This window comes from Pan paniscus, chromosome 13 (genome assembly GCF_029289425.2).
Source record: "Pan paniscus chromosome 13, NHGRI_mPanPan1-v2.0_pri, whole genome shotgun sequence".
Lineage (NCBI taxonomy): Eukaryota > Metazoa > Chordata > Mammalia > Primates > Hominidae > Pan > Pan paniscus.
In genome coordinates this window covers 100578923-100598524 of record NC_073262.2, presented here as the reverse complement: position 1 = coordinate 100598524, position 19602 = coordinate 100578923, and the positions used below count along the sequence as shown (strand labels likewise).

At 39.1% G+C, this 19602-nt stretch overlaps 1 protein-coding gene across 5 annotated transcripts in view; it reads right to left on the bottom strand.

Moving 5' to 3' along the window:
- Nucleotides 1–19602, bottom strand: part of PLCL1 (phospholipase C like 1 (inactive)) — a 348610-nt gene that overhangs the window by 173200 nt on the left and 155808 nt on the right. Inside the window, exon 2 of one of the 5 annotated variants that reach the window (XM_034954746.3) lies at nucleotides 13840–13965. The exons of the other annotated variants lie outside the window; for them this stretch is intronic. The gene's annotated coding sequence lies outside the window, so the exon portion shown is untranslated. The remainder of the gene's footprint in view (nucleotides 1–13839; nucleotides 13966–19602) is intronic. 5 annotated transcript variants of the gene reach the window in all.

Below are 19602 nucleotides of genomic sequence, written 5' to 3'. Positions count from 1 at the left end.
ACCATATTACTCGATTAATTTCCCTACCTTATAAGATATTGTGAATATTAAATTTTAAAATTCATGTTAAATGCTCAGGACAGGCCCTGACACATAATAAGAACTCCATAGTATTAGCTATGATCATTTTTATGATCTGATATTATCTTGCTTATTTACTGTGTTACTGTTCCCCCACTATAATTTTCACTGCTATATTTCCAGTGGCCAGGAGACTTCCCAGTACATAGAAGGTGCTCAATACATTATTTATTAAATGGGTCCATTTCAATATTCTCTCACCCATGAGTAAGACATGGCTGAGTGAACTCATATTCATTCTCTCACTTGAAATGAAATTTTTATGTGCAAAGCAGTGTAGTAGACACTGAGGATACGAGGTGAATTAATAAGTGAGTGTCCTTATGGGAAAGCAGGCTATGTCACCAGATATACAATATGGTATGGAACAAAAGAAGGGCATGGAGCACCTGGTAAATTCAGAAATTTTCCTAACATCAACTGCTATTTGCTTGTTGGAACCTCCCAGAAACTTAACTTAATCTCCACTTCCTCTCCTAAGCTCTTGATCCATAAATCCCATTGCACACTGGACATATCACTCAGATGTCCTAAAGGCACCTCAAAGCTAAACTGGTCCCACTTCCCACCTCGCCTGCTCCTTCCTTTCATTTCCTGTGTCCATGGACAGCCACATACCTGTGTCATTCAAGGCAGGAATATGGGGATTGTTCTCTTCTCTTCCGCTTTCTGCATTCCCACACACAGAGTCAGGCACTAACTCCTCGAGTTTGTTCTAATGCATGGAGTCTCTCTAATTTGGTCCCCTCCCTGCCCTCAATGTTGTCATTTTCTTTTTTACATCCCTATACAGCCCCTTACAGTCCAGGGACTAAGGTTTCTAGGTCACTTAATTCCCAGCACTTTTTAACTACCTGGATTTCAATATGTGAATGAGTGAATGAATGGTATAGGAACACAGAAAGGGGGCTGCTCTCTGAGGAGGTAGGGAAAGGCACCACAGATGAGGTAATACTTGAGTTTTTATTAAATAATGAATGGGAATGGGTCAGGGGAAGAAATTAGAGGAATCTTTCAAGCCCCAGAAGAACATGGGTCTTTCTGGGAGTAGTGAAAATCTCAATGTGGCTGGGGACAGGAGACATAGCTAGGCAAGTGACAAGAGATGAACCTGGGGAAGGCAACTGGGATTTGAATCTAAAGGGACTCAGAGGTCCCACAAATGGACTTGGACTTAATTCTGGAAGCAATAGGAAATCAGAAAATGTGCGTAAGCAGAGAAGTGGCCCCACCAGAGATGATTCTTCTGCAGACAGATAGCAGTAGGATGAAGCTGGTGGCAGAGAGGTGGTGAGTGTCAGAAATCCGGCCCCTACAGTGTGAAGGGAGAGAAAGGGATAGATTTCAGAGGTCTTGTAATGGTGGGATCAGTAATATTTGGTGATGTAGAGAACTACGTTAGCAACAACTGGGTACCTCAAAGTTAACTTAGTGATATTAGTAAAATCTTGTTTGCTATGTTTTTCTACCAAAACACTGCATCAAAACCAAAAAGACAAAAACAACCTCATATCAATTGGACAAAATAACCACGGGAACAATTTTAGTTACAGTATTTGGGCTTTTTCCAAGCAAAATCATGTACAGTCCCAAAGGGCCTCAGAAGCCGGATGTCCTCTAAGTCCATAACAGATACTATTAGCTTTCGTGAGATCATAGGTCAGGAAAATGGAAAAAAGTCTAAACAACTAAAACAATCAAACACCAAGCAACTGAAAAATTGTTGAAATGATATTAGCGGAAACTAAGAAAACTGGGCCTACAGAGCAATCCATAGTGGATGTACAGCAGGTCCTTGAATAGCGTCACTCTGTTATTATGTTGATGAGAACAAAAACCGATTCCCAGACGAGGCCATTGTCTGTGTGGAGTTGCAGGTTCTCCCCATATCTGCATGGGTTTTCTCCCCTTATTCCAGTTCCTCCCACATCCCAAAAACGTGCATCTTCGTTGAACTGGCGTGTCTGCATGGTGCCAGTCTGAGTGAGTGTGGGTGTGTGTCTGAGTGCACCCTGGGAGGGAATGGCTCCTGGCCAGGGTTGGTTCCCACCTTGTGCCCTGAGCTACCCTGAGCTGCCAGGATAGGCTCTGATCACTCACAACTCTGATTTGGAAGAAGTGTCTAAATAATTATCTTACTTGTTTTTATTCATCTTTCTTAAATGTATGTATAGCTTACATTTATTTTAATGTTTAATGTTAGAAGTGTTTAGTCTTATTTCGAGTTTTGGTGATGTTTTCGTGGCCAGAAATATGCCTTAGGAACTTAACTCTTTTTTTGTTTGTTTGTTTTGTTTTTGTTTTTTTGAGACGGAGTCTCGCTCTGTCGCCCAGGCTGGAGTGCAGTGGCGCGATCTCAGCTCACTGCAAGCTCCGCCTCCCGGGTTCACGCCATTCTCCTGCCTCAGCCTCCCGAGTAGCTGGGACTACAGGCGCCCGCCACCACGCCCGGCCAATCTTTTTGTATTTTTAGTACAGACGGGGTTTCACCGTGTTAGCCAGGATGGTCTCTATCTCCTGACCTCATGATCTGCCCGCCTCGGCCTCCCAAAGTGCTGGGATTACAGGCGTGAGCCACCACACCCGGCCTGAACTTAACTTTTTATATCAATCAGCCTATGGTAAAATTGATTTCACTTAACGTCACAGTTTCCAAGAACATTTGAACAAAGTGAGGATTTACTCTACAATAAAAAATATCATACAGAGTTAAAAAGTAACCTAAGATAATCTACTACAAAATTCAGAAAAGACTATAATTTCTTGCTGAGGATGAGAGAGGCCAGGAAAGCTTTTAAAAGAAGTGCCACCGGAGTTAGACCTTAAAGTGTGCAGTAATTTCACTTGCAGAGTTGAGGGGAAGTCCTCTTCAGAGAAAGAGAACAAAGACAGAGGTGGGAAAATCTGGGGAGCAGTAGAAGAATAGCCAGGGATTTCCATTTTGATTGGCTTATGGGGTACATAAATAGAAATAATGGAAATTAAAATTGAGAATGTAGTGCAGGGCCAGGTCTTAATGGATCCCAAATGCTACAATAAGCCATCTGAACTTCAGGGACCCACTAGAGGCAGAGTGAACAAAAAAGTGCCACACTCAGCGCCAGCTTCAGGAACAGTAACCTGGCAGGAAAGGGACAGGGGAATGAATGGACGGGGGCAAGGTAAACAATTGTTGGGTGCAAGTTAGGGTAGGGGCAATAGGAACAGATATGGAAGACACTTTTGAAACAAAAAAAGAAACAAGTAGGTGGGGCTTGATAAGATTGGAATTGGAAAAGGCTCAGAATAGTTCCAGTGAGAAACACAAGTAGGAGCAAATTTGTAATGAGACTGCAATGAAGCCAGAAGAGGTTCTAATTGTGGGTTGATATTTGTGGTAAAACCAATCAAACCAATTTTTCTGCTGAGTCTGGTCTCTGCACGGCCCCTGGAAATGCAGCAGCTGGTGGCTAGCTAGAGACTGAAGCTGTCCTAATAGGACAACAGGGGGTTAGGTGAGGGGGCGGGGGGAAATGGGAAGATCCAAGGTCTTTGATGATGTTATTGGATCGCTAAATTAACCAATCATGGGACTGTGAGTTACATGCTAAAACGTTATAGCAGATTTTCCTTATTGTTAACAAAAATCAGGATTCATGTCCTTTTTTTGTACTCAGTAATACAAGAGGAGGCGGAGAGAAATCAGATGGTGATACCTAGAATTGGAGATTTGCAGAGCAAGTAAAATAGGATCAGAGCCTGAAGTCCATGGAACTATCAAAAACTGAGCTCAAATGGCAGACCAAACGGTCCACATGAGTAGAGAGGCAGGTGAGGCCAGTGTGGCATGTCAAGGCAATGGATGAGGCAAGAAGCTGTTACACTGAGAATAAAGCCAAGATTCAGCAGGAGAGAAGATTGCAAAGAGGCAGAACTATAACTGGGTATCATCCAAGAAGATCATTTCAGATAAGGGGCAGTTTCAAATGTTAAGCAGGTCTGAAGTGTGGTTGTGCCTATAAGGAGCAAGAGTGAATTAGAAATAAAGTTCTTTGGCCGGGCACAGTGGCTCATGCCTGTAATCCCAGCACTTTGGGAGGCCAAGGTGGGTGGATCACGAGGTCAGGGGTTCGAGACTAGCCCAGCCAACATGGTGGAACCCCGTCTCCACTAAAAATACAAAAATTAGCCAGGCATGGTGGTGCACACCTGTAATCCCAGCTACTCAGGAGGCTGAGGCAGGAGAATCACTGGAATCCAGGAGGCAGAGGTTGCAGTGAGCCGAGGTCATGCCACTGCACGCCCTCCTGGGTGACAGAGTGAGACTCTGAGAAAGAAAAAGGGAAGAGAAGGGAAAGGGAAAGGAAAGGAAAGTTCCGTAATGTCCTTAGGCCAAAGATCTCTGAGGCCAGGGATTGGAACACCAGGTAAAGTGTTTAGCAGTTTCCATGAGATGATAGAAGAAAGAGAGAGTCAGCAAAAGTGGACTCTTCTAGGTTGAGAAGTGAGCAGAAGGTGTGAGTTGAATGTAAGATGGAAGAAGTGTGGTACACAGGATAGAGTGGAATTCACAACACAAGTTCTTGAGAGGCAATGAACAAGCAATAGACTGGATGTGCTGGTGGGAAGCAGGAAATTCTCTGGCTCCTGCTCCTCACTCTGAGAGCCAGAAAATTGAAAGAAATGACGACGAGTGAAGAATGTGGCTCAGGAACTTGTAATTTAGAATAAGGCCAAGAGTGAGTTTTGGCAAGAGTGTAGGGAAATGTTAAGGGAAAAGTTAAAGAATGAGAGGTCTGTGTAAGTAATAGAATCCTAGAGTGTACTAGGAAGGTATGGTTGGGGAGAAGAAAGGTATGAATTTGAGGATGGGGCTGAAATATTTAGACAGAAACCAGAGGCATAAGAGGCGGGGTAGGGGTGTGTATACTTCAGGGGACTTTTTTCTGTTTTTTCTGTTGTCGTTGTTGTTGTTGTTGTTGGATGGGGGTGAAAAGAGCCTCGCTGTGTTACCCAGGCTGCCAGGCTGGAGTTCAGTGGCACAAATGTAGCTCACTGCAGCCTTGATGACCTGGGCTCAAGCAATCCTCCTGCCTCAGCCTCCTGAGTAGCTGGAACTATAGGCATGTGCCACCACATCCAGCTAATTTTTAAGTATTTTTAGAGATGGGGGGGTCTCACTCTGTTGCACAGACTGGTCTCGAACTCCTGGCCTCAAGCAATCTTCCCACCTAGGCCTCCCAAAGTACTGGGATTGCAGGGGTGCCTGGCCCTTAGGAATGATTTTTAAAGACAGAAATGTAGATGATAGCCAATTGGGTTTTTGGCTGGAAAGACATAAGAGTTGATAGGAGAAAGCAGGACTGGAAGAATAAACTAAGGCAAATTTTGGCAGTTTAACAGCCTGGCAGAATGAAAATTGTAGATGCTTTCAGAAGCAAGCAGACCCTAGGCCTGATTTTGTAATTTACTAGCCATGTCACCTTAAGCTTCTGTTTCCTCATCATTAAAATGGAAATAAAAATACCTACCTTGCAGGGGCTTTAATATAATTTAGAGATAATCTATGCAAAACAACTGGCATTGTCATAAGCATTTTGTGGACACTCAATAATGTGAAGCATCACTCTTACTATAGCTAGCTTCCAAGCTCCCAGGCCTGTCAGGGCAAACAGCTTCTGACAGCGCAGCTGAGATTGGGAGAAGAAGGGGTCAGAATTTCCCCCAACGGCATTCTTCCCAAAGTACACAATACCATTACAGAATAAAGCCATGAGCTTAGCAATGAACAAGAGTGAAAATTCTGAATTAAACTCTGCACTAATTCAGCAGTCCTGTGGTGCAAAAGACCTGAAGAGGAACTTCACATATATGGCTGTAGAAACAAACTTTGTGCTCTGCATTTTGTTTATTCAGTGAATGAGCCTATCATCAGTACTTGCAAATTAGCTCTAATTATCAGATAAAAGTGATGTGGTTATTCTAATTGCCTGAAAATCAACTGCTACAAAGACTCTAAGTAGTAAGCAATAATTACCATATCATTTCATAAAGGAGGGTTTCTTTTTTTTCCTGACTGAAAGTAGCACATGCTCAAGATGAATTACAGGACTGGTTTAAACTTTTACTTATCTTTTCACAATTCACATCAGATCCATGCCAATGGTTCCCAGATTGAAATCTCCAGCCCAGGACTTTCCATAGCAATTCAAGCTGCCTGTCTGATATCTTTCCTTCAATATCTATTAGGCCACCCAAACTTAATATGGCAAAATCAGAACTCTTGGTAAGTCTCCAAACCAGTTCCTCCCCAGGTCTCTCCCTCCTCATAAATAGCCCTACCATACACCCAGTTTTTCCAAGTCCAACACATAGGAATCCTCCTTGATTTATGCCTTTTCTTATTCTCTTACAGGCAGCCATCAGCAAGTCCTGTGAGCTCTACTCTGAAATACGTCCCAAAGCCATGACACTTCTCTCCTTCTCCGCTGCCACTAACCTTGTCTGAGTCACCATCACATCTCAGTTGGATGACTAGATAACTAATTCCCTATTCTCTCTACTCCTCCACTATCCATTCTTCACCTAGCAGCCAGAGGAACCAAGAAAAGTATACAAATCAGGTCCTATCATTCTCTTGTTTAAACCCTCTAATGGTTAACTGCTCTTACAATAAAATCCAAATTTTTCCCCATGGCCTGCAAGGCCCACTTGACCTCACGCCTGCCCACCTCCCTGACCTCAACTCCTGTCATGCTCCCCTTTGCTCATGTACTCCAGCCACACTGGACTTCTTCCTTTTCCCTGAACATGTGAAGCTCCTCCCCACCATTCCCTTGCCAATCCCTCTCCTGGAATATCCTGACATCAAACCTTTTCATGGCTTGCTCTTCTTTTCACTGAGAGTGAAATGTTACCTCCTCTATGAGTCTGTCTCAATTTTAATTCGTACCTAGTCATTCTGTACTAAATTATACTTTTTTATTATTTTTATACTTCTCCCCACCAAAATGGCATAGGGCAGGCACTCAATAAATGTAGGATTCATGAATAAACTATACATAAATGTTCTTCAATTGAATTATGGTAAACACATCAGAAAGGCTTAAAGTATCATCCTACTTGGGACAGTCAGATCTCCTAGAATTCACTTTCAATTCAAAAGTCACTCAAAAATCTGCTGAATTGGTTTGCACCAGCTCCCAAGCCCATAAGGAAAGACGGTGGTAAGCAGTCGCCAAGCAAAGTGCACTTGTATCCTTCTACAGCTTCTTAGTTCATACCTCCATGCACTACTGTGGCTGAGAGCCTCTGGGAACAGTAGGGACTCGCCTCATGAAGACCCAGATTGTGTTTCTTAAAGAACCTGAGCAGATCTCCCACCTCATTAGGCAGAGTCACCAGCAGCAGGGCAGCTCCAAGAAGACTTGAGGACAAGGGTAGTTTATCCTTGCCAGGGGGAGAATATTGCTGAGTCTCCTGCTCTGCACAGCCATCTCATTGATACAGAACCTGTGTCAGTTGGATTCTTCCTGTTTATCGATCACTACAACCCTTCTGACAACCATGCAAAGCCTTCAAAGTGTATGGAGAACTGGAAGGGACAATGGGGAAGGTCCTAGTTTTCGATCATGTCTATGAAGTAACCACAGTGCTTTTCACACCATATAAGAATTAGACCTTGATAAGGAAAAAAATTTTGCTGACATATATCAAAGAGTATGTGAATATGTCAAAAATAATAATTTGTTTTACTTAAAAAAATTAAACCTAGGAGAGACCATAGCACTTTTTACATCTAAACCCTCCAGATTAGACAAAGGAGAAAAATGGACCCAGAAAATGTAAACGGCTTGCTGAAGATCTCCAGCAATTCAGAATATTTTTGGATATATGACACCTTATATTTTGTACATTTTTAAAGATGGATAAAAGTGAACTGATGATGAAGGATAATTTCTTTACTTTACCCACACTCAGGAGTTTGAGTAAAATTAACATTACGAGGATGTTTTCTCTGATGCTGTCAGACATGTAATTGAACTCAACAAGGTCGCATCTCTTGGGGAAAAAAAATCTCCTTTTCTCATCTCACATCTTGTTACACTTTGTTTTTCCTTTCCTCTTGCTACATGTAATTTGTTGAGGTAGAATGCCTTCATACTGAATTTATCTTGGAAAGATTTTCCAAGAAATTAGAGTTCCAAGTTTTCCAGATGTTGCAAAACAAACCCTGTACTTGCCTTTCTTTGACGAAACTTGGCAGCCTGCCTCAAAAACATATTACTCAGCATGTGCCCTCATGGCATAATTCCCAAATCTTCTATAATCTTACAAAAGCATTTTTTATTTCTGAAGAAATGTTCACTTTCAGATAAGATGCCTCCATGACCTGAATCAGCTACTTCCCTGTGTCATTTAGAAAATCAACTGGAGCCTAACCCAGGGAGGAGGATACTAGGCCTATAAACATGTACATTTAAAATATTCTGTGATAACCAAAATGCATGTACTGGCAGTATACTTCTGATTACTTTTATATTTATAATAATTTGACAGTTTTATTTTAAAAATTAGCATTCGACAGAATGCAAATAATATAGACAATTTTTGGTTGGGTTCTTAATCTTTATCCTGATGTTACCCATAAATGAAAAAATGCTAGATCAGATTATTTGCTGAGTATACAGATGATACATGCTCATTTGGAGAAAAATTCAAAATGTGTAACAAAGAAAGTAAAAGTCACCTGAGATTCAGCCACCATACAGAGAAAGAATCACTACAGTTTGGTAACCACTGTTGTAATATCTTTCTACGCACATACACATAATATGTGATTTTATGCACATGGAATAGTATATAAGTTGGTTTGTGGACAAGTTCTTGCTAATTCTATGGTCTTTTGATGAGAGTATCTATCTTCCCCTTCCCCTGTGTCACCTCCCCTGCCGCTCCTTAGCCAATGGAACAGCCTAGTATGCATCCGTCCATAACTCCTTCTGGGTTCGTACACTTTCATGGCAATAGCTATAATTTATTAAGTGCTTAAGATGTTTTCCAGCCTATTTGGTACTTTGTGTTTCCCCCACCCTTTATTTGTTAAGGTATGTTGTTCCTTTCAGTGACTCTTTTTACCACCTATTTTACTTTCTGTCTCACTCATCTAAAAATCCAAAGAATTGCTTCCTCACATGTGCAGTCCCCACAGCTGATGCTGCAGAAGGACTTCATGGCAGCTCCATTTCTCTTTTTCTGTTTCCTTTTGGTTTTTAGCACAAGGCCCCATGCAAAGGGGCCTAATTTAATAAATATCCTAAGTGGCAGATATTGGAAAAGAAATAAAGGTCACAACTATGACTGAACAAACAGGGACTTCTTTGTTATTTTTACAAAGATAAGAAAATGTTAGCCATAAGGAGTGACCTTGCTAAAAAATTTCATCAGGAGAAGTATTTAATGGGCATAACCCCAGCCTTCTTATTATAGCATAAACATAACATCAAAATATAATATTCAATTATCTGATGATTGAAAAAGATTTGAGTTATTCTTTAGCTAACGGAATTACAAGAAGGAATTATTAAACACAAAAATACAAACAAACTTCATGTTGAGAACTGCATTATTTGTTAAATGTTAAACTACATATAAATGGAGACACAGTTTGCTCATTAAACCTACATTAATGTTGCGTATCTCATATCCCAGACACTGTTGGATGTTGTGGGGGAAAAAAAGGTAAAACGGATACAACTCTTGTCTTCAATAAGCTTGTAGTTCAGTGCAGCACTATCTAACAGAAAGATAATGCAAACCATGTGTAACTTTTTAAAAGTAAAAAGCACCAGGTAAAATAAATTGTAATACTATATTTTATTTAACCTAATATATCCAAAATATTATTTCAACATGTAACTAATATTCAAAAATTATTGAGATAGTTCACATACTTTTTGTCATACTAAGTCTTCAAAATTCAGCATAGGTTTTACATTTATAGTACATCTCCATTTGGACTAGCCACATGCTATGGTTTGAATGTTCACTCCAAAACTCTCATTGAGATTTAATTGCCATTGTGACAGTATTAAGAGGTGGAACCTTTAAGAGGTGATTAGGTCATGGGGACTGCACTCTCATGAATGGATTAATGCTATTGTCATGGGAGTGGGTTTGTTATTGCAAGACTAGGTTTTTATTAAGTGAGCCTGGCCCCCATGCTCTCTCTTTTTACACACACTCACTTGCCTGCTTACCTCCCACCATAGGATAACATAGCAAGAAGGCCCTTATCAGATGCTGGTACCATCCTCTTGGACTTTCCAGCCTCCAGAAATGTGAGAAATAAATTTCTTTTCTCTATAAATTACTCGGTCTTGAGTATTCCGTTACAGCAACAGAAAATGAAATAAGATGCCATACTTCAGGGGCTCAATAGCCACATATAGCTGGTGGCTATCATATTGGAAAGTACAGGTCCAGTGCATTTGTCAGAATAAGTCAGGTTATGCTGTATACAAACCACCCCAAAATCTCAATGGCTCAAAGAATCAAAAGTATATTTCTAGTTTAAACTATATGCACTTTGCAGGTCAGCAGGAGACTCTGGACATTGCAGTCATTCAGGGACTCAGACTTCATCTCTACATACCATCACAGTGAATAGGAAGGAAAAGTAGGAGTTGAGCAGTGGCTATTAAATGATTTCACCTGAAAATAATTTGCATCACTTCTGATCACATTTCTTTGGTCAAAGTGAGTCATTTGGCCAAAGATGGTGGAAAGTACAATCTTATCATCTGCTCAGAAGACTGAGAGCTGGAAATATTTGCTGTACAATATCAATGATTACCATATGTATTAAGCAAACATTATGAGTCAAGCAATGTGGAAAACAAGAAGGGAGAAAAAGAGTAGATAGCTAGATCTACAACACAGGATGGAGGTGATGAAAGCTCTCAGTAAGAGAGAGATAAAAGGCTTAGGGAGTTGAGGGGAGAGTCAAGTTACTGCTGGCACCAATGGAGAAGCAGCCATAAATAGCACTTGCCTGGAACTGTCTTACACATCAGGAGGATCACTCCACCTAATTAACTCAGAGTCTAGCCTTGAGAAAGCAGATATCTCAACTCTATTATAGAGGACATATTGCCACTACGCACACCCTATAAAAAAATGTACACTACAACATATGCTAGACTCACACATGCACTTTGAGGGTGATTTTGTGTAAATCGTCCTTTTAAATCAGTGGTCGCCAAACTTTTTGGTACCAGGGACTAGTTTCATGGAAGATAATTTTTCCATGGACCAGAGTGGGAGGTTGTTTCAGGATGAAACTCTTCCACTTCAGATCATCAGGCATTAGACTCTCATAAGGCACACACAATCTAGATCCCTTGCATATGCAGTTCACAAATAGTTACCACTCCTATGAAAATCTAATGTTGCCACTGATCTGACAGGAGGTGGACTGCTCAGGCGATAGTGTTCACTCACCTGTAGCTCACCTCCTGCTGCGTGGCCCAGTTCCTAACCAGACTGTGGTCTGGGGGTTGGGGGCCCTGTTTTAAATGAATTACTCTTAACTTATAAAACAGCCATCTCTGAACCAGCCATCAGATCATCCAGAACATTCTAAGATCTCAGAAGAGGGGTAAGGGGAGTAATCTGCAGTGACTAATACCTGCACTATGTTCTGAAAACGTCCAGTAGAATAAGAAATTCAGTGAAAAACCAAAGATAGTCTCCAGAAGAACAATTTTAATTTCCTAATCAGCATCCTGTACTGGTATTGAGAGACTGCTTTGTTGAGAAACAGACCATTCTGATTAGATAAAATAATTTTTTATAGAGGAATGGAAACTAAAACTGGAGAATTAAGTTAGCACCATGGTATACTGGAAGCCCTTCATTGCAAAGAAAGTGATTTTTAACTATTTCTATTTTCCCAGTTAATTACCTTAGAATAATATCTCTAAAGAGTTGGAAACCTAGAAAGTACCCCAAAAATGATGAATACTTTTGTTATTACCATTTTATAAGGAAACCTAGAAAGTACCCCAAAAATGACAATTTTTGTTATTACCATTTTGTAAGGGGGGGTCTCTGATAATTCTGTGTGGTACATTCACCTTGCTAGGAATGATGGATTGGCCTTTTAAGGCTGACATAGTTCCTGGGTTTTATGTGACCACTTGGGTTTAGTTCTCCCAAGGCCAGATTTCCATGCATGTTAATCTCATTTACTAGTGAAGATTAAAGAAAATAACAGAAAACAGCTTAATTTTTGGATTCCTAAAAAGCATAAAATAATTTCAGAACCTTGAAATTCTAAAGCATAATGTAACACACAAAAGCAGTATCCACTTAGGTAAATTAGACTTGTATGTTATCTTGAGGTAATAGAATGCCACTAGAATAATAAGTGAAAGACAATTAAGCTCGATAATGGCTATGTTCTCAAGAAGCTACTCAGCCAGCCACACATCACCAGGGGGAAGCTACTAGAAGATATTGGTGAGTGGAAGAGAGTAGGCCTTACAAGAACAAGGGAGAAATCAAAAGTCACCCAAGATGACAATAACTTTTCTAGCTTTGATGGATCAGGCCTTTGAGTTATATGAGGGAGCATATAATTTCTTTCCATGTTTCTCTCTTCTGAACAAAAATAATTCAAAGTTCATATGCATGATAAAGTTCAGCATTTAAAGGGCACTGACATTTTATTGATATTAAAAATAAACTAAGAGAGAATATGTAATTTTTTCCTCTGGATTTCTTACCTTTTCATTTATGACTAGGAGGCAGACATAACTTTTCTGACCAACTTTTTAACTGTCAAGTAAATAATGAACCCACATACAAGTCCTGGAAGAGTCACTAAAGAAACCCCCAAAGTAAATAAAGAAATATAAAATGGAAAGCAGTGTTCCTACTTTTGAGCAGATTATTTCAATTCTAATTACTCAGTTTAGAATGCATTCCAGTTGCCCATATGTATCTAGTGATACCCAAGTTACTTCTAAATTTAGGTCAAGATTATCAATAAGTGATCAGAAAGAGAACAGCCTGGCCAACATGGTGAAACCCCATCTCTACTAAAAATACAAAAATTAGCTGGGCGTGGTGGCACGTGCCTATAATCCCAGCTATCCTGGAGGCTGAGGCAGGAGAATTGCTTGAACCTGAGAGGCGGAGGTTGCAGTGAGCTGAGATTATGCCACTGCACTTCAGCCTGGAAGACAGAGCAAGACTCCATTCCAAAAAAAATAAATAAATAAACTGCTAATGTAACGTGGTGATTCTCCTGTAGAAAAGCAGTTTTTCTTGTAAGGTTGCAGGAGCAAGTTCTCACTGGGGATCCACAATGTCAGCACCCATTCAACTCTCTGACCCTCTAGTCTCTGAGCTGGAGCAGCAGACTCTGCTTCCATGTTTGGTTCTGCCCCAGACTCTGACCTTACTCTAGCTACAGGGCCCAGGCAGATATAAAAAAAATTAGTATGGATGAGGCAGGAGAATGGCGTGAACCCAGGAGGCGGAGCTTGCAGTAAGCCAAGATTGTGCCACTGCACTCCAGCCTGGGCGACAGAGCGAGACTCTGTCTCAAAAAAAAAAAAAAAAAAAAAATTAGTATGGATGGAGACAGAGCAAGATGGCCAAATAGTAGCCTCCATCAATCATCCTCCCTGAAGGAACACCAAATTGAACAACTATTCACAGAAAAAAAAGCACCATCATAAGAACCAAAAATCAGGTAAGTGACCACAGTACCTGGTTTTAACTTCATATTGGTGAAAGAGGCACTGAAGAAGTAGGAAAGGCAGTCTTGAATTGCCAGTGCCATCCCTTCCCCATCCCCTGCAGCAGCTGCATTGTTCAAAGAGAGAATCTATGTGCCTGGGGAAGGGAGAGCACAGTGATTGTTAGACTTTACACTGAAACTCAGTCTTGCCCTGTCACAGCAGAAAGCAATACAGGCAAAACTCAATGGAGGGCGAATTCAGGCCAGCCCTAGCCAAAAGGGAATCACCCATCCCAGAAGTCAGAACCTGAATTCTGGCAAGGCTTATCACCCTGGCTAAAGTACTCTGAGGTCCTAAATAAACTTGAAAGGCAGTCTAGGCCACAAGGACTGCAATTCTTGGGAAAGTCCTGGTGCTGTGCTGGGCTCAGAGACAGTGAACTTGGGGGCATGTGACCTAGTGAGACCAGCTCACGTGCACCATCTCTTCCACAACCACAGGCAACACAGCTCACAGCTCCAAAAGAGACTCCCTTCTGCTTGAGGAGTGGAGAGGGAAGAGTAAAGAGAACTTTGTCTTGCAACTTGAATACCAGCTCAGCCATAGTAGGATAGGGCACCAGGCAGAGTTCTGAGGCCCTATCTCCTGGATGCCCAGATGACATTTCTAGACACACCCTGAGCCAGAAGAAAACCCCTTCCTTGAAGGGAAGAACCCAGTCCTGGCAGGATTCATCATCTGCTGACTAAAGAGCTCTTGGGCCCTGAATAGTCAAGAGTGGTAGCCAGGTAGTACATGCTGTGGGCCTTGGGTGAGACTCTAACCACAGTGGAATAAACCTAGAAATCATTAACAAGAGAAACTTTGGAAACTATACAAACACATGGAAATTAAACAACATGCTCCTGTTCCTGAATGGCCAATAGGTCAATAAAGAAATTAAGAAGGAAACTGAAAATTTTTTTGAAACAAGTGATACAGGAAACACAACATACTAAAACCTATGGGATATAGCAAAAACAGTGCTAAAAGGGAAATGTATAGTTATAAGTGCCTACATCAAAAAAGAAGTAAAACTTCAAATAAGCAATCTAATAGTGTATCTTAAAGATTAGAAAAGCAAGAGCAACCCAAACACAAAATCAGCAGGAAAAAATAGTGAAGATGAAAGCAGAAATAAATGAAGAAAACAATACAAAAGATCAATGAAACTAAAAGCTGATTTTTTGAAAAGATTAAAAACAATCAACAAAACTTTAGCCAGATTAAGAAAAAAACACAGAAGACCTACATAAATAAAATCAGAGATGTTAAAGGAGATATGACAACCAATACCACAGAAATTCAAAAGACCATGAGAGGCTGCTATGAGCAACTATATGCCAATAAATTGGAAAACCTAGAAAAGATGAATAAATTCCTAGACAAATACAACCTACGAAGATTGAACCATGAAGAAATCCAAACCCTGAAGAGATTAGTAACAAGTAAACAAAAGATCAAAGCTGTAGTAAAAAGTCTCCCAGCAAATAAAAGCCCAGGACCTGATGCCATCACTGCTGAATTTTACCAAATATTTAAAGAAAAACTAATACTACTCCTACTCAAACTATGCCAAAAAATAGAGGATGAGGGAATACTTCCAAGCTCATTCTACAAGTCCAGTATTACCCTGATGCAAAAATCAGACAAAGATACATCAATAAAAGAAAACTACAGGCCAATAAAACCATCAATAAAATGCTATCAAACCAGATTCAATAGCATATTAGAAAATCATTCATCATGACCACGTGGGATTTATCTTAGGAATGCAAGGATGGTTCAACACACACAAATTAATCAATGTGATATATCATATCAATAGAATAAAAGATAAAAAACATATTATTTCAATTGATGCTGAAAAAGCATTTGATAAAATCCAATATCCCTTCATGATAAAAACTCTCAAAAAACAGGGTATAAAAAGAACATACCTCAACATAATAAAAGCCATATAAGACAGACCCACAGTTAGTATCATATTGAACAGCAAAAAAACTGAAAGCCTTTCCTCTAAGATCTGGAACATGACAAGGATGCCCATTTTACCACCATTAATTGGAACTCCTAGCTAGAGCAATCAGACAAGAGAGAAATAAAGGGCATTGAAATCGGAAAGGAAGAAGTCAAATTTCCTTGTTTGCAGATGGTATGATCTTATATTTAGAAAAACCTGAAGACTCCATCAAAAAACTATTAGAACTGATAAACAAATTTTGTAAAGTTACAGGATACAAAATCAACATACAACAATCAGTAGCATGTCTATATGCCAACAATGAACAACATGAAAAATAAATCAATGAAGCAATCCCATTTATATTAGCTACAAATAAAATAAAATAAAATAAAATACCCAGGAATTAACCAAAAAACTGAAAGATCTCTACAATGAAAACTATACAACATTTATGAAAGACATGAAAAAGGACACAAAGAACTCAAAGATTCTTCCATGTTCATGGATTGGAAGAATTAATACTGTTAGAACGTTCATACTACTGAAAGAAATCTACAGATTCAATGCCATCTCTATCAAAATACCAATGGCATTCTTCACAGAAAGAGAGAAAACAATCCTAAAAATTTATATAAAACCACAAAAGACACACCATAGCCAAAGCTAACCTAAGCAAAAAGAAGAAAACTAGACAAATTACATTATCCGACTTCAAGTTATACTACAAAGCTACAGTAACCAAAACAGCATGGTACTCTGGTTTTAAAAACAGATACATAGACTAATGGAACAGAATAGAGAACCCAGAAACAAATCCATACCTCTACAGCAAACTCACTTTTGACAAAGGTGACAAAAACATACATTGGGGAAAGGATCTCCTCTTCAATAAATGATGCTGGGAAAACTGGATAGCCATCCACATGCAGAAGAATGAAATTAGATCCCTATCTCTCACAATATACAAAAATCAAATCAAAATGAATTAAAGACTTAAATCTAAGACCTCAAACTGTGAAACTACTACCAGAAAACATCGGGAAAACTCTCTAGGACATTGAACTGGGCAAAGATTTCTTGATTAATACCCTACAAGCAAAGGCAACCAAAGCAAAAACGGGCAGATGGGATCACATCAAGTTAAAAAGCTCTGCACAGCAAAAGAAACAACCCACAAAGTGAAGAGACATCACACAGAATGGGGAGAAAATATTCACAAACTGTCCATCTAACAAGGGATTAATAACCAGAGTATGTAAGAGCTCAAACAACTCTATAGGAAAAAATCTAACAATCTGACTTTTAAATGGGCAAAAGATCTGAATAGATATTTCTCAAAAGAAGACATGCAAAAGGCAAACAGGCATATAAAAAGATGCTCAACATCATTGATCATCAAAGAAATACAAATCAAAACTACAATGAGATATCATCTCACCCCAGTTAAAATGGCTTTTAACCAAATTCAGTCAATAACAAATGCTGACAAGGATGTGAAGAAAAGGGAACCTTCATCCATAGGTGGTACAATCCATAGTGGTTGTAAATTAGTACAACCACTATGGAGAACGGTTTGGAGGTTCCTCAAAAAACTAAAAATAGAGCTAACATATGATCCAGCAATCCTACTGCTAGGTATATACTCAGAAGAAAGGAAATCAGTATATCAAAGAGATATCTGTACTCTCATGTTTGCTGCAACACTGTTCACAATAGCCTATATTTGGAATCAACATAAGTGTCCATCAAGAGACAAATGGATAAAGAAAATGTGGTGCATATACACAATCAAGTACTATTCAGTCATAAAAAAGAATGATATCCTTCCACTTGCAAAAACATAGGCAGAACTGGAGGACATTATGTTAAGTCAGGCACAGAATGACAAATTTTGCATGTTCTCACTTATTTGTGGAAGCTAAAAATAAAAACAAACCCATGGAGATAGTAGAAAGATAATTACTAGAGGCTGGGAAAGGTAATGGGGGAATGGGGAGTGGGGATGATTAATGGGTACAAAATCATACTTAGAATGAATAAGGCTTAGTATTTGATAGCACAAAAGAGTGCCTACAGTGAACAATAATGTATTATACATTTTATAATAACTAAAAGTATAATCAGATCATTGTAACACAAAGAAAGGGCAAATAATTGAGGAAATGGATGCTCCACTTACCCTGATGTGATTATTAGGCATGTGTGCCTGTACCGAAATATCTCAAGTACCCCATAAATATATATACCTACTGTGTACCCACAAAAATTAAAAATTAAAAAGAAATTAAATTAGTTTACGTTAGTTACCACACAGTGATGGATGATCCAGAAGAACTCTGAGTTGAAGAGAAAAACTAACGATAAATTTTGAAGTCACTAAGGATAATCCACCTGTGGTTAATCAAGTGGTCACACAGATAAGCCATTTATATTTTACTCCACTTTAAATGTCCCAAACTGCAAGTGGTGACTCTGAGCATCAGCAGTCTGCTCATAGGTATGCTGGGTGGTCTCTACATTGGCATCCTAAATGACTTATTAATACATGTACCATCATTCCTTTTGTGTTTAGAGATGTTTAAAGGGAGAAGGAGGATAAGAATTAAGATAAAGGAGTTATGAACAAACTCTGCAAGCTATTCTGAGGGCATAGAGTCTTTTACAATATACTTTTCTCTCATTAAAAACAACTTTACTGTATACTATGCCATATACATTCCAAGGATAGTTTGATCACTTATATTACTCAAATACAAATTATTTTTGTTACTAATTATAATAGAATAACTACTTCAAACAGATACAGCCTTCCTCCCAGTCCATTTATTTATATTCTAAAACACAGTATATTTCTTGTTACTTTCCATTCTTTACCTCAGTTGAAGAGGCAGGAAATATCTCATCCTTTGTTCCAGGAGAAAGCACCATTATCACCTATCCTGTAAATCAAAACAACCCCTAAGGTCTAAAGTTTCATTTCCAAAACCACCTCTCACATAGAGTCTATTATTTGGTTGGAGAAAAAAGACGTTAACTGCCACGGCCCTAGGACCTAAGCTTATTTTGTCTGAGCCAAATATTAATATTATAAGACTACAGTTCCTAGCAGAAAAGCATAATAAGCAATCCTCCAGCAGCTATAGTCAGTCCTTTACTAAGGTTATTCCAAAAGATACCATAGGAAGCACAAAACTAGTATTAAGTATAATAGTTCTCTTTCTATGATTTCAAGGAAAAGGGATATATAAATAAACTCTTAAGTAGATTTAAAAATAAAAAAGCTATAAATCTATTCAAAATTTAAATAAGCAACTGGCTAGAGTTAATAATGATCCTGATATCTTCAAAATTAATAGAAATAAAAAGTAATAGAAAATGTTCTAAGAATGAAAAATCTAGAGGCAAGCATACACCTCCCAAGCAAAAAATCTAATGTTAGACATTAAAACCTATGCATGCTGTCTCTCTCTCTCTCTCTCTCTCCACCTTCCCAAATGACCTTCAAATAATTTATCCACAGGAATCCAAGTATCAAGGAAAAAACTTTGCACACAAAAATGAATATTCAAATACACACTATGGGAAAGGGAAAAGCATTTCTACTGAAATGGAATATGGCAGCTATTTAAAGCTAACACATTTATGACTAGTATAAACCATTATTGATTGAGATTATTAAAGAGAAACCAAATGCCAAGTTCCAAAATAAAATTTGGAAACATTCCAGAACATTTCTAAAATTGTGTGTCCTGTGGAGCATAAATTTATAATCGAATACTATTTGCC